Source organism: Mus caroli, unplaced genomic scaffold, assembly GCF_978045245.1.
Source record: "Mus caroli unplaced genomic scaffold, Mus_caroli_1 scaffold_3, whole genome shotgun sequence".
NCBI classification, from domain to species: Eukaryota; Metazoa; Chordata; class Mammalia; order Rodentia; family Muridae; genus Mus; species Mus caroli.
The window spans coordinates 127,737,756-127,750,298 of NW_028227258.1; the positions used below are offsets into that span (position 1 = coordinate 127,737,756).

General features: G+C 43.8%; 1 long non-coding RNA gene across 16 annotated transcripts in view; it reads right to left on the reverse strand.

Annotated features, from left to right (window-relative positions):
* Window positions 1–12,543, reverse strand: part of LOC115030650 (uncharacterized) — a 614,991-nt gene that overhangs the window by 293,186 nt on the left and 309,262 nt on the right. Inside the window, exon 1 of one of the 16 annotated variants that reach the window (XR_015046779.1) lies at window positions 10,486–10,616. The exons of the other annotated variants lie outside the window; for them this stretch is intronic. This is a non-coding gene — a long non-coding RNA (uncharacterized LOC115030650). Of the gene's footprint in view, window positions 1–10,485; window positions 10,617–12,543 lie in introns of those variants that run through there. 16 annotated transcript variants of the gene reach the window in all.

The following is a 12,543-nucleotide window of genomic DNA, read 5'->3' on the forward strand; positions in this document are numbered from 1 at the left end:
CCTCCCTTCCCCCAGCCTGGAACTTGCTTGCTCAAGGGTGGAGCTACCTGCTCATTCGTTCGTTAATCGGAACTAGATACGGAGACAGGCGGTGTGCCGCAGCTTTTTAGAAAGCTGCTTAGGTGGAAGAAGGAAGGGTTTAAAGTCATGGATCAGGCGGTTGTTTTTAGTTTTCAGGAGTTGCTTCAGGCCAGAGGAGTAAGGCTTGAAGTACAATTAGTAAGAAATTTTTTAGATAAGATAGATAGCTGTTGTCCATGGTTCAAAGAAGAAGAAACGATAGATTGTGGAACCTGGGAGAAAGTTGGTGAGGCCCTGAATATCGCTCAGACAGATAATTTTACCCTAGGTCTCTGGGCGCTTATAAATGATGCTATAAAAGATGCAACTTCTCCAGGGCTAAATCGCCCTCAGGCGGAGCTTGTGGTATCTCAGGAGGAGTGCCTATCAGAGAAGGCCTCCTCAGAAAAAGATCTTCTTAACTCAAAAATTGATAAATGTGGAAACTCTGATGATGGACTGAATTTTAACAAAAATCACTCAGATAGAGGAATTGCCCATTACCTTAATGAGAATTGGTCCTCTTGCGAATCTCCCGCTTCACCTATAGTCACCACTTCGAGAGGTGCTACTCATAGGGACACACGGTAAGCGAGTTAGAGTTTGAGATTAAGCTTCAGAGGCTGAGTCTCTTAAGATATTTCTAGTTTAGATAATGATTAATGTGGTTCCTATCCTAAATAGTAAAATTTAAGATAAGATATAAAGCAATGCCTCTTTATTAAAGCGTTAAAGCTTGCTTTAATAGGTATTCATAGGTATTAATTGATATCCAAACTTCGTAATATGATAGTAATGCTTCTAATATTGATTTTAACAGTGATAAATTGTTTTAAACATAGGTTTTGCTTTCCCAAAGTTGTAGATATTATCCTAACCTTGCACAAAAACTTAAAAATTATGGTTAAAACTGCCATTGTTCCATTGACTGCAGCTTGCAGTTTGATTGCAAATTTAAGATTAATGCTCAGATTAAAAAGTATTTTACCTTTGAGTCAATACAGGGCTCTGGGCAGCCCCAGAGCGGCTTGTGGCCCTTTCTTTTGTTTTGCAAACAATGCCTAAAAAAGTTTTTCCCTGTGTTCAAGAAAATTTCTTTTTAACAGTGTTACAGATCTATTCAGATGTTTAAAATAATGCTTAAATTCAAAGATTTTTGCTTCTAGTAAACTGGTAATCACTAGAAAATTTTGCCTCTACGTATGGCTAATATAGCTTTACATTATGTAAGAAAAATGTTTATTGTTTCTGCTTCTTTACAAGAAGCCAAAAGTTTTAATCTTTCAGTATATATTGTTTCCTAAGTGGAAAGTATTTTATTAACTAATGCTTCTCAAGGGAAGTTTACCTTAAATCCTTGCTTGTCATTTTTCCAGTTTAGACTAGCTTCTAGTCTTTTAACTTTATGGCAATAGTACATCAGAGACTGTATATTCAGACTTAGTAAAATTAGTCATTTAATAGAGTCATAATGATTTTTCACTCTTCTTCAGTGTGACCAGCCATTCTAACTCAATCTTAGACTGGTCTAATATTCAGTTCAATTATTAGAGATTCCTATATTCTAAATTACCTAGCAAAGTTAATTCAGAGCATTTCCCCCAAGGTCTCCAAAGGCTCATCTTGCCTTCACCTTATTTGTCCTAAACTTTTTGCAAACTGACATTAAAGGTCAGTCTGCAGCGGAACGCCACTGGCACCCAGTTACTTCTAATTCTTATGCATTGGTAAAATGGAAGGACGCCCTGACTAATAAATGGAAGGGTCCAGATCCAGTTCTAATCTGGGGAAGAGGCTCGGTTTGTGTTTTTTCACGAGATGAAGATGAAGCACGGTGGCTACCAGAGAGATTAATTCGTCAGGTAAACACAGATTCTGTCTCTTCTCGTAAGTATCATTCTAAAGACTAAAATTCCTCTTGTGCTTAGAGTTCAGCTGGGAGTGGAAGCTCTCAGAAAAACTGTTTTCCTCTGAGCCAATTCCCCTACAGGAGGCCGGAGATTAGCTTTATTTTACAATTTGCATCTAAATAAAGTACCTTGACTTCTCCAAACAGAAAATTTACAGTGCTACTCTCTCATTGTTTAGATTTCTTCCTTTTCTCAAGCAGGTCAATCTACATTCTCCCGTTCTCCGCCCCTAAGAGCAAACAGGTGGTACTGCTAATCTCCCTTCCAAGGACATCCCAGCATGTGGTTTTCAGTCTAAGATAAGATTTAGATTTACCAGGAGAGCTAGGGAAGTAGAAATTTCATATATATTTACAGAGATTAGTTCTTATTTTGATAGAGATGGGCTTAGTCCCTTAGCTGGCCTCTGGCTTTTCACCCTTGCTGTTACTGCAAGGTGTCCTTAGTTCCTCAGGCTATTGGGAATAACAGAGATGAAGAGGAAAGACTTTGAGCTCCTATTTTAACCAAAATTAGTGATGTTAATACTGACATAATTTTTGTCTAGGCCTTGCTAAATCTGAGGTTGACCAGTCTCATATAGAGACCGCGCATAACTCAGAACTGCGCTACTGATTCATAATCATATGAATACAGTATGGGTACCGCTTGGCGCAGGAGATTACTGCGGAGGGAAGGTCCAGCTTGACCGTTTCTGAGTTCCCTGTGCGACACACCTGATTTGAAAGAGGTTGGTATCTGACTCCAGCTAAAAACCAAAAATACTTAAGGCTCTGCCTCCCCTCCCCAAAAGATACCAAGAGCCACAGATGTGAGTTGTTATAATGCTCACGGGAGGAATCAGGTCAATGTCCACCCAAGTCAAGGTTAAAGGCCCACTCATCTATGGATGAAAAGAATCATTTGATCACCTCTGTTAAGCATTGCCTATTTAAACTTAATTAATAGGGGGGAGAGAGGTTGGAGACCTTACTGTCGTAAGGGCAAGCCCTTCACTGCCTCCCACCCAAATAAAAAAGCCAACTGGCCTTGTACTAAAGAGCTGGTCTTACCCCTTCTCACTGTTTCCCCTGCCTGTCACCCAAAATTGCGGAGGATTATTAGCTCAGTGTTATTCTAAATTTGTTTAGTTAAACTTAGCCAGGGTTCCAACGCCCTACTTAAAATGCAAACAGGTAGCTACCTATTCAGCACTAATTAGCATTATAAAGTCAGAGCCTATTCTGTTGTTAGTGGTTTACTAGGATAATAAAGACAGTCTTAGCCAAATACAGTTTACCATTAGAAAAGTTAGGGAATCCCACGGAAACAGGTTTTTTCTTTAGCCCTAAGAACTCAGGCAGAACTATTGAACATAAATAATTTTTCTGCCTCAGGCCAGCCTCTTTTTTTTGTTTGTTTGTTTGCTTTGTTATCTAATGGGGGGAAATGTGGCCTCCCTTCCCCCAGCCTGGAACTTGCTTGCTCAAGGGTGGAGCTACCTGCTCATTCATCCTGCCACGCCTACTGCTGGAACCTGCCTTTGCTGCCTGGAGGCACACACGTGTTCGTCCTGCTACTGGACCCTGAGTTACTTGGTGGGATATTGGGTTCCCTCCCCCTTGCTTTATAACTGAGTGTCTGAAAATAGTAAAATTGAGCCTTGATCAGAATGTTTGTTGTCTTGGCTCCATTGTTTCTTCCGCCCCGTCTAGATTCCTCTCTTTTCAGTTCGAACTGCCATTCTCAGTTGATCCCTTAGTTCGTGTTGTGGACTGCGGGCAGGCCGCAACAATATGGATTGGAAATTTGGGGTCATTTGCCTTAATTAGAAAGCAAACGCTGAGATGCTATTGGCAATTGATAGCTGATTGGAAGGGAGAGTCAGTTTTCCTTATGGGTGTGGCTCTTGGTAGGTGGAAAAGAACCAGTAGATGACTCCACACCCACAGTATGTGGGTGGGTCTAATTGGCCTGGATTTAGTTTTTTAAAAAAACAAGAACACAAACTTGGTGCTTTTGGAATGGGGATAGATCTGAGAGGCCTTGGGGAGGAGGGTAGATAAAATCAAAACACAATATATAAAATTCCCAAAGAATTAATAAAAATATTTTTAAAGGAGTAAATAAGTGTATTAGTGTTTGGGGGTGGGTTCATATCTTGTTACAGAGGAAGCTGAAGCTCCAAGATGAAGACCAGATGTGACTCCAGGTCAGGGCCCAGGCACTTAGAAAGTCTCTGTCCTCCCCCATCACCGAAGACCCCAGGCACAGACGGTCCTGCACCCAGATTACTGCAGCTTTCATGCTTCAGCAAGCAGGTCTCTCTACACAGCACATGGTTGGTAACACAGAAACTCACAACTGGTTAAGCTGCTGAGACTGGGGAGTACTCAGCTACGAATGGGACACCTATATTGCCCTCCCCCAAGGCTCAGGGGATCATCTTGGAAGAGGGAGGGTTGGTAAGAGCCAGAGGTGAGGGAGGATCAGAACAAAACGCTGTCTTCTGGGTATGTCAGGCCCTTTATACTCATGAACCCACAGCACAAAATCAACCCAGTCAACACTCCAGTGTAGAAGAGGAAGAAATCTCTAACTGTGTAGCTACTGACTTCTGACAAAAGAGAGTCCCCTCCTATTTTTTAATGATAAGGCTCATGGGAGATAAACCATGTCTAAAGAGAATATAGACAGAACACATTAGAATCAACAAGTTATTGAAAAGCAACAACAAACAATCCCAAGAAGTTAGAGGTGTAGGGAGGTGGGTGAGTCTGGGAGAACTTAAAGGGAGGAGTTGGAGATGAATATGATAAAAAATACATTGCATGGAATTCTCAGATAGTTAATAAAATATCTATTAAAGACAAATAATAGCAATTGAAATCCAGAATTAGAATCTAGAGAACACAGCATTCATCTTCTTAGCCATTTATCTGAAAAAAGTCATCTTGGAGGACCTCTGTACCTGGAGACGCATCCACGATTATTTCTTTAGTTACCTTATTTCTCAGGTCCCCAACTTACACTTAATGCGGATCGATGGCACACAAACCTATTCTGAATTCACAATGGCAGGCCAGTCTTTGGCAGGGATGATTTGTTTTTAAAGTGGCTTTTATTGATCCCATTGATAATTTAATACAAATATATCTTGTACAAATATATCTTTATATGTACAAATATATCTTTAATACAATGTATCTTGTCTATACTCAGCCCTACTCTGGCTCACCTTCCCAGACAAACTCTCTCTCCCATCTCCCTTCTGGAGTAATTTTAAACAGAAATGTCATATCTAGTGCGAGGGTTGATAAAGTGTTTCTTCTGAAAGTGTGAAGACCTGATCAATGCCCAGAAGCCGTGTGCAATTAACCCGGGGTTGTGGTACATGTTCCTAATCCCATAACTAGGAAGGTAGAGAGAGCATTCTGGCTAGCCACCACAGTCAGTTTAGAGAGTCCCCGGTCAATGAGAGACACTGTCTCAAGGAATAAGATAAGCAGAGCCTTAAGAAGGACATCTGAGATTGTCCCCTGGCCTCTATATATGTGCTCACTCATATACATGCATTATACACACCTGCATACACACCAACACACACATTCACACATGCACATACACACATACACACATGCACACCCACACCCAAAGTGTAATATCTAAGTAAGTCCTTTGATTTGGAGATGCAACTGAAAGCATGGTTAAGAGGCCATGCTGCGGTGCATGTCTTTAATCCCAGCACTTGGAAAGCAGAGGCAGGCAGAGTTTGAGGCCAGCCTGGTTTACAAAGTGAGTAATGGTCGGAGCTTTTACACAGAGAAACCTTTTCTCAAACAAACAAACAAACAAACAAACCTTGTCTCAAACAAATAAAAATTATGGTTAAGAGTTGAAGAAACATTTCAGATGTTCTATAGCCAGACACAGACACACAGACACAGACACAGACTCAGACAGACAGACAGACACAGACACAGACACAGACACAGACACAGACACAGACACAGACACAGACACAGACACAGACACAGACACAGGCACAGGCACAGGCACAGGCACAGGCACAGGCACAGGCACAGGCACACACACAGACACACACACAGACACAGTCACAGACACAGACACAGACACAGTCACAGACACAGACAGACACAGACAGACACAGACACAGACACAGACACAGACGACACAGACAACACAGACACAGGCACAGGCACAGGCACAGGCACAGGCACAGGCACAGGCACAGGCACAGGCACAGGCACAGGCACAGGCACAGGCACAGGCACAGGCACAGGCACAGGCACAGGCACAGGCACAGGCACAGGCACAGGCACAGGCACAGGCACAGGCACAGGCACAGGCACAGGCACAGGCACAGGCACAGGCACAGGCACAGGCACAGGCACAGACACAGACACAGACACAGATACAGACACAGACACAGACACAGACACAGACACAGACACAGACACAGACACAGACACAGTCACAGACACAGACAGACACAGACACAGACAGACACAGTCACAGACACAGACACAGACACAGACACAGACACAGTCACAGACACAGACAGACACAGACACAGACACAGACAGACACAGACACAGACACAGACACACAGACACAGACAGACACAGACACAGACACAGACACAGACACAGACACAGACAGACACAGACACAGAGGCGAGACATCCAGGCAAGTCCAGAGAAGTCTTGAATGCAGCCATTCCTTTGGAAAGAGACTTATTAGCTCCAAGTAGGCAATTGTTCCAAGGACAGAGGCCTCTGCTGCCTAAGTAGTGATTAATAATGTGCCCTTAGTCCAGAGGGAAGCTATGCTTCTGAGAGGGATCGGGGGCATTAAGTTCCCTTACAGACTCCCCAGGCCCAGGACAGAACTCTTTGTGGTAGATGTCACAAAGAAAGAGCATAAACCTTTGAACCTGACACGTGGGAAGATTCTGGGAATCGTAGCATCCTGTGCACTCCCAGGATGCCCTCAAACATCTGACTGAACTCAAATACCTATGCTGGCTGTAAAAACACTCTCTTCCCTTGAGGAGAAACTCTCTTTAGAACCTTTGAATTGTCTCCAAAGACACCGAACTGGCTGTCTGTTCCTGTTTGACCAGGCTGCTATTTGAGCTGTGACTCCCTAGAAGGTTTATGACAATAAATTGTGCAGTACACAGTTACGCGGCTGTTCTTCCCTCTTGGCCAGGCTCTTAAAAGCATTCACATGTGGGAAAAGGAAACAAACAGATTGTACTCTTTCTGGTTATTACAGTTTTCTCTGGATAGATGCCCATGTGATCCCTGCCTCTCCTACAATTTCGTCGTGACCATTAGACAACAGCTTCATGAGCCTTTGGTACAGTGTAAAAGCGTCTACACATGCTGTTATTACAACGCATGGTGCATAATAGTGCTGTGAGACGGCGAAGGGCTTACTGTGCTGAGGAGATGGCCCGGTTGGACAGTGGGCATGCATTTGCCGTACAAGCACGGAGACCCCAGTGAGTACAATCCTTAGAATCCACATAAAAGGTTGGATGTGGTAATGCAGTTTGTAATCCCAGCTCTGAGGGTGGCAGAGAAAGGAAGAAGCCTGCACCTCCCTAGCTGGTCAGCTTAGCCTACTTAGTGAGCTCCAGGCCAGTGAGAGCCTCTGTTTCAAAAGAGGGTGAATAGAACTTGAAGAACAATACCTGAGCTTGGCCTCTGTCCTCCACATGCTGGCACACATCTATACACGCATATGCACACATGCATCCTTACATACATACATCTATACACACATACATATACATGTATCCATATACACATGTATGTATATATATATACATATATATATATATACACACACATATATATATACATATATACATGTCCACACATAACATCCATACACAGATGCACACACATACATCTATACATACATGCATAAACATGTATCCATACACAAATACACAATACACACATGTACAAATATACATCTATACACACACATACATCCATACACACACACACAACCATGCAAAGGCACAAAGGCATGCAAAAGCACACCTGCAAGCAATCCAGAGGACAAAACTGGGAAGGACAAACATCTAATGCCACCAGGAAAACTATTGAACCAGGGAGCCCTACCCAAGTGAGACACAAGAACTTTCAACGGAAAAGGAGTACTAGGCCTTCCCGTGCAGCACAGAAGCCATAGTCTTGGGGACTGCATTCAGATGGCTCTATTTCCTCAGATTCAGGGATAACATCCCCTCTGCTCACATGCTTAAGATGCATGGGTTCCCTGCATGTCAAGTGTTTGCAGATGTGCTGGAATCAACCGTCATTTAAGAAAGCCGCCATCTTTCAGAATGAAGCTCCTGTGTGTCACAGTAAGTTCAATTGAAGAGAAAAGAAAGAGATTTGATGCTGTTTCTTTGCTCTGCCACCCTCCCACCTGTATGTTGCATATTTCAAACTAGCAAGTGCAGGAGGAAATCACGAAGCATATTATTAAAGCCAGCCTACCGCCAAGTGACACAAATGTCTAAGAGTTGGAATGCTTCAAAACTGACTGCTTAATTTTCAATAGTGCAACTGCATTTAATCAATATTTGTGTGCTTTTATGAGAGATGAAGGAAACATGTTAGGGACTGATTTTACCATTTGTGTGTTAGGAGAGCACACAAAAGCTGTATAGTAGTTCCAGCCACAGGCTCAGAGGCAGAAAGATCTGGATTATGAGTCCGTATGAATTATAACCTTGGGCAAATTACCAACCTGCAAACCAGAGTTTCTTTCATCATTAAATGGTGGCAAAACCACCCCTTGATAGCTCTATGGTTAAGAGCACACACAGCTCTCATTGTGGACCAGAGTTCAGCTTTCCACATCTATTGCAGGTAGCTCAAAACCACAGCTCCATGGAGATATGTCACCTTTGGACTCCACAGCACCGGTACTCACCATACATTCATCCACACTTACACACACACACACACACACACACACACACACACACACACACACACAATTAAAAAAAAAACAACTAAAACCAACACTGCCCAAGTATCGTAGAATAGGGCACACACATGAGCTCGTAATACCCATGACACCCAGTGAGAGCACTGGGGCTTGGTTTTCTCTCCTTTGGTGCTGAAAAGGACCAGCAGTGATGTCACAGCCGTACACTCTAAGCCTGGGGAAACCTAACAGGCAAAGGAAGAGAGAAACATGGACCAGGCTTTCAAAATTCTTGACTATCGTGGCAAATGGCAACCATTATACACATCAGTGACAATTACTGTGACCCACCAGAAAGCGTCAGCCATTTCCTCAAGGAACGTTTGGACAATGAGGCTGACATTGCTGAATCTGAAAAAAAAAAAAAGTGCAAATCCTTTGAAAACAACTCGCCTCTCAGTTTTTTTATGCTTATATGATTCATTCAGTGTAATACAAATTCATTTCTTTGCATGCTTGATGCTAGGCCATCTTGGACTGGGCAGACAGAGCAAACACCATGCTGAGTTCAGTCCAAGGACCATCCGGTGATGCTCGCTAGATTAGAGACAGAATTTTAGATAAAAAGAATGGGAGCATCTCTAGAAAGCCACTTAAAATATGTTGACTTGGGCTTAGGGACTGGCTCTATTACTAAAACACTTGGATGAGGACCCAAGTTCAAGTTTCAGCACACCTGTAAAAGGCTGGGCACGAGAGCAGATGCTGGCAGTGCCAGCTCTGGGGAGGCAGACACTGTGGATCCCTAGGACTGGTCAGCCTGCCCATCCGGCTCAGTCAGTGAGCTCCAGGTTCAGAGAGACTTTGCCTCGACAAAGTAGAATAGAGAAAGATATCTAGTGTTTTTTTACCTCTGGTAACTCCATTCACGCACAAACACCCCCACATATGTGCACATACATGCACATAACACACCCACACAGGAAGGTATGCGCATGTGTGCACAATACTGATTTTGAATGCTGGGGGCAAGCCAGCTCAGTGTATGGCTGGCACTAACTCTGGTCACCAACATCTGCATCTGACTGGACACCCAGCTTACACAGAACATCACTGTAGAACAGCTGCCAATGGCTGGAAACCCCACATCCCTGGTGCTTGAGTCAGTAGGGGTGAAAACTGTTTCTACCTGATGTACGGTTGTAGGTGAAGATGAGCTGGGGCATGACGGGAAGAGCCTTATGTCTATAACCAATCAGCTTTTCAAGCAAAGCCTTACTATCTGGATTGCTTAATCTTTTAAATGAAAGGAAAACGATGGCTGAAAGTAAAATAAATAAATCCAAGCTTCGTAGTTTGTTGTGTAACAGAGTCTGACACACCCCACCCCACCCCCAGGCTTTATTTTCCCAGTTTAGGAAAGCAAATAAGGTTTGTAGCCATCACGTCAGCAGAAAGCCACCAATGCACCCCCACCACTGGCACAGCCACCATTTCTACCCCCCACCAAAACCTGACCTGTCCTTGGCAGTTGTCCATGAGAGGGAAGCTGACTTACGGCATCATTTCCTTGTCTTAGCAGGTAAACTACTTAACAGCACAGCAACTGTTCATCCAAGACAGTGGCGATCACATGGAAACTGACAAGGGCTTGAAAGTGAATCTGGACACTTGTCTCTTGCCTTCAGTTTAGCTGGGAATCCTACGCCTTGTGATGCCCTCCCAGATTCCAGCCCTACTCTGCCAGGGACTCAGCTCTGTCCCTACTGAGAGGCCCTCTGAATTTGACCTAGTTACAGATTTTTTTTCCTCTATGTGACATGGATCCTAATCTACTCTGCTAGGCTGGACAGAGTTTTGCCAATCTAGTACTTGTTGCATGCACAACAACTAGACATTGGGCCCAGATTTTGACCCAATACCACTGGGCACAGTTCAGAGGCAGTTCTGTCTACCCAGAGACCTGTTAGACTCTGCTCAGGGGCCTATCCATGCCTCTGGTAACAGTCTGTCATCTGTAGATGCAGGAAGATCCAGAAAGAGCCTCACACCCTGGCTTTACCATTGTTTAATTGTGAGGCAGTAGCAGTCCATTGATCCTGGGGAAATCACAGGAGAGCCATGCACCGGTTTGTACCTGTGAAACAGACCTGGGAGCTATGGACATCTCTTGGTCCCTGAAATCAGCTACAGGCTCTGTCCTTGCGTTGTTGGACTGAAGTATCAGAAGCAGTCCTAAGGCTGTGAACAGGCAGGATAAGGTTTATACCTTACAAGATCCTTAGACTGAGAAGGTCTGTTTGCTCTTTCAAATGTAGACACACCCATGAAAAACATTCCCAGGTCATAAAGATTCTTCTCCACAGGAACTAAGAACATGCTAGGAACTGGCTCCAAAGAGACAGAGATCTACAAAATGTTTGACCAATGATGCCCTCCAAGCCTCGGACTCCCTGTGTGGCTAAGGATGACCTTGAACCTCTGGTCTCCCTGCCTCTCCATCCTGAGTTCTGGGAGTACAGATGTGAGCTGCCAGGCCCAGTTTTATGTGGCTCTGGGGGAGGGGGAATCCAGTCTTTATCTATGCTAGGTTAAAATAATTACTTTAAGGAAGCTCACATAATTATACAAGGAAAACAGACACACAGATAAATGAGATCAGGAAAATAAAACACAAAAGGCCAGAAAGCCGGCAGAAATCGATACCATAAAGATGTGCCAACACAGGAACTCCACAGTTAGCGAGTATAGTGAACGAGATAAACAATGCAGTAGAGAGTGTCTGCAGCCAACACCATTAAGCAGAAGGAACAATCTATGAATCTGAAGTCAGCTAACATGAAAATGTCTGTGAGAGGAGAAAAAAAGCAAGGAAACCTGAATGAGTTCTAACATACTGAAATGCCACCAGGATACACACACTGGAGGTTCATACCGAAGCACTCCTTTAGGGAGACGACCATGCACACATTGGAGGTTCCAGGATGGAGAGAGAGAGAGAGAGAGAGAGAGAGAGAGAGAGAGAGAGAGAGAGAGAGAGAGAGAGAGAGAGAGAGAGAGAGAGAGAGAGAGAGACTTGGCACTTCTGGGAGAGTGTGCGTATTTAGAGCTGAGGGCCTCAGAGGCATACAACAGGCCAATCCGATGAACATAAGAGTCAGGTATCTTTGTGTTTGGTAGTTATGCTATGGAGAATCAAAGACTAAGGAATGCACAACATTACCTTCTCAGGAGAAACTGGCAAGCTAAGAGTGTGGGATGAGATTGTCAAAAGTCCTGAAAGGCAAACTCATGCCAAAGTCCTTACTAGCCCCACAGAATGAAGGAGTGGTAGAGGTTCTCTCAGACCAACAAACAAAGATCTCATCACCACCAGATCTGACCGCAGGGAATGACTAAGGGAGTCATTTCCCCAAGGTAAGGGTTCACTCACTTATTATTTTTAATTATGTGTACATGTATATCTGTGCATGGGCATGTGCATATGAGTGCAATGGCTGAGGGAGGCCACAAGAGGGAGCTGGATCCCCTGCAAAAGCAGCAAGTGTTCTTAGCCACTGAGCCATCTCTCCAGTCCCAGTTTTTCAAGTTAAAACAAACATCAGTTAAAACAAAA